We start from the raw sequence: 3,221 nt of genomic DNA on the forward strand, positions 1-3,221 counted from the left end.
GGAAAAGATGGAAAAGGAGGATGTTAAAAAAAAGGACAATTTTGATATACGGCCGGAACGAACAAATTTTTTACAGCATGATTCTACGCATCCTAAGGAACAAAAAATGTAATTGTCATTTTTCCCGAGGAAAAGAAGAATTGGAAGTGGGAAAAGATGGAAAAGGAGGATGTTAAAAAAAAGGACAATTTTGATATACGGCTGGAACGAAAAAATTTTTTACAGCATGATTCTACGCATCCTAAGGAACAAAAAATGTAATTGTCATTTTTCCCGGGAATGATGGGAAAGTTATGAGAAATGCGGTTCAAGGTAAGAGTCACTCTCAGACGCAGTGTCCACTCGTGAGAGATACTCTCGAGAGCAACTCGCGATAGTTTTACTCTGAAAAGGACAGCTAGCTTTATGTTTGGCTCGATGTACGTACAGCGACCTAGGCCCGCGTGTCTTATGTTTGGATTGCAAGAAATACCGCGTGTCTTATGTTTGGCTCGCAAGAAATATCACGAGTTCTAAGAAGTTAAGGCCTAGAATTTTTCCTGGAACAGTTGCGAGCGTACAGCGATCAGATATCGGGTAGGACGACTCGTCCTCAGTCGGTGTTTACGAGGCTGTCGAACGAGTGCCTCGACGAACGAAGGACGTCGCTTATACTGTGCGATTATAGTCTTGTAGGGAATACATCGAACAAAGCGTTTTCGATTATACGCGGATTTCCAATCAATTTACGTACTTAGCATATTCGTTCGTGTGAATTAAGTGCCGCTGCATACAAGAAGCTAGTGCACCGAATTCAAGTACACAACGAACAGCTCAGCTTGGGAGAAAAATCAAACGAGAAGCGTGTCTCTGCGAGCTACACAGCTGTAGTTTCACGATATGTGTGTGCGTGAATAATATGTACGTACACAATCGAATGATTGAGTTAATTGAAAATAGAGGAGAGCCTACGCATAGCTAATTAGATCAATTACTGCAACAATTTCGTTTTATCGTACCCTAAGTTTATTTTTCTTGTAGTAAGATGTGTTATAGCTGTGAAACGACAAAAAATTAGTTTTTTTACTGTTGTCTCCCCGAGACATATACATATTCTATCCTTTTCTGGAAAAACACTGTCTCATAGTAAACAACTATGTCTTTACACACGACCTACTTCGTTTGTTATTATACGCGGATAAACGACGTCTCTAAACCTAATGCGTAGTTCGACAGAACATTGTATACATATACCTACATATATGTTTAGACTGATATGTAAGATCATACTTTTTCCTCTGGCTTTCATAGTGGATACACAGTTAAGAAATGCAAATTCTGTTAGAGTCTTATTTTTTTATTGTATCCCTGTCGTGACGATTATTTTATTATATTTACGATAGTTTATTGTAACTTTTATCACTTCGAGAATAAATAATTATTGGTTTCTGATTGCTTCGAATATAAGCATTATGTCATCAAAGAATTCCTTGTTTCGATTAATTATTTTTCATTATTTTTGCTTTTTATTAAACACTAATGTACAACAATCTTTGTAAATAATACTCAATATGAATTTCTAAGTGGTTAATTTACAAACAGACCATAAGTATGGTTATACTCTTATCTTGAACCGCATTTCTCATAACTTTCCCATCATTTCCGGGAAAAATGACAATTACATTTTTCGTTCCTTAGGATGCGTAGAATCATGCTGTAAAAAATTTTTTCGTTCCGGCCGTATGCCAAAATTGCCCTCTTCTTAACATCCTCCTTTGATTCTCTAATTTGAATATTATTGGAAACGGGAAAATATGGGTGTTGGATTATTTCTAACAACACCCTATGGAAATAATCAAGTGAGGACAAAAATATCTCCGGGTTATTTTAAGCAAAGGCACTAGGACTTCCACCAGATGCATCTGGTGTCCGTCTTCGAGTCACTCACTGCACAATGCCATACCATAATGTAAACAGTTTCTAGGTATAAGGGGACCCCAACTTTCTTTTGGGTGCCCAGAAACAGTCCTTCAGAAGATTCAATAGAGTAAAGACGTTTCCTCTGAGACCGTAAATAAATTGTATATTACAAAGTTAAAAGACTATTTCATTCCATAATCCATTTCCAATAATGGGGAATTTGATTCCCTGATTTTTACATTATTAGAAGGAAAGAATTGGAAATGGGAAAAGAAGGAGTATTTCATGAACATATATCATTTCGAAATTTTAATAAACAATGAAGATTATTGACAACGAAAGAAATATGAAATAGTAAAGTGAAGTTAGAATTCAGTAGGGACACAGAAATAAAGTTTGCAGTTGGTTTACATTCACGTGAACACAGAATTGTAGGTAGAGAGATACAGTCATAAATTTCACAGAACTAATATTCATGCAAAGCGCCATCAGACAATAATAAATCATGGAAGTACAGGGAGGACCTACTTGATAGAGCGATTGAATCTCGTGTCTCAGAAAAGACGTCCATAGGTCAAATCCGGCTTGCGATGGAGTTTTTACCTTGTCGAACAGTACGAGAGTCTCCTTTCTCTTTGACGCTTCGGTAGCAAACGGTTTGAATTATAAGTGTCGAAGACGCGGCGATCATCGTGGGCCTTCGATAGCTCAGTTGGTAGAGCGGTGGACTGTAGTTGGCTGGATCCAAAAGAAGATATCCATAGGTCGCTGGTTCGAATCCGGCTCGAAGGAAATATTATTTTTATAAAATTCCATAGACTTCTGTTTAACCGGATATTCCATGATCCTTCTATTTAGAACTTCAATTGCATATGTACACGTGTACCCCTTCGATAGCTCAGTTGGTAGAGCGGTGGACTGTAGTAGTTTAGGGATCTAATAGAGACATCCATAGGTCGCTGGTTCGAATCCGGCTCGAAGGAGAATATTTTTAGAAAAATATTCACTGTTACTCGATGGATTTTTTTTCATTAACTTGTTAATTGGGCATGGCGTGTTTACTCGTCATTTGAAGTGGTATATGCAGCGAGTAACACGAGTTTATTTGTCGCAGAAAATGATGTGTTAGACTAGCGCGCAAAAAGTGGAGATTTTATTTATTTTTTGTATCATATCTTCTAATACTTTCTGTCGTTTGTTTCATTTCGTTTAGTTCTGTAATAACGTTCGAGCTGGTGAAACATTACTTACGTCTTTAAATGAAATATATATCTGATCAGAATTTTTACTTTATTCTCTGCTATCTCTGATAAGAACGAGTT

General features: G+C 37.0%; 2 non-coding genes across 2 annotated transcripts; both read left to right on the forward strand.

Annotated features, from left to right (window-relative positions):
• Window positions 1–2,596: 2,596 nt before the first annotated feature.
• Window positions 2,597–2,691, forward strand: Trnay-gua. The gene is made up of 2 exons: window positions 2,597–2,633; window positions 2,656–2,691. It is a non-coding gene; the product is annotated as a tRNA-Tyr (tRNA).
• Window positions 2,692–2,786: 95 nt separating this feature from the next.
• Trnay-gua lies at window positions 2,787–2,882 on the forward strand. Its single transcript has 2 exons — window positions 2,787–2,823; window positions 2,847–2,882. It is a non-coding gene; the product is annotated as a tRNA-Tyr (tRNA).
• The last annotated feature ends 339 nt before the right edge of the window (window positions 2,883–3,221 follow it).

The sequence above is a fragment of the Habropoda laboriosa genome, unplaced genomic scaffold (assembly GCF_001263275.1).
Source record: "Habropoda laboriosa isolate 0110345459 unplaced genomic scaffold, ASM126327v1 scaffold225, whole genome shotgun sequence".
NCBI classification, from domain to species: domain Eukaryota; kingdom Metazoa; phylum Arthropoda; class Insecta; order Hymenoptera; family Apidae; genus Habropoda; species Habropoda laboriosa.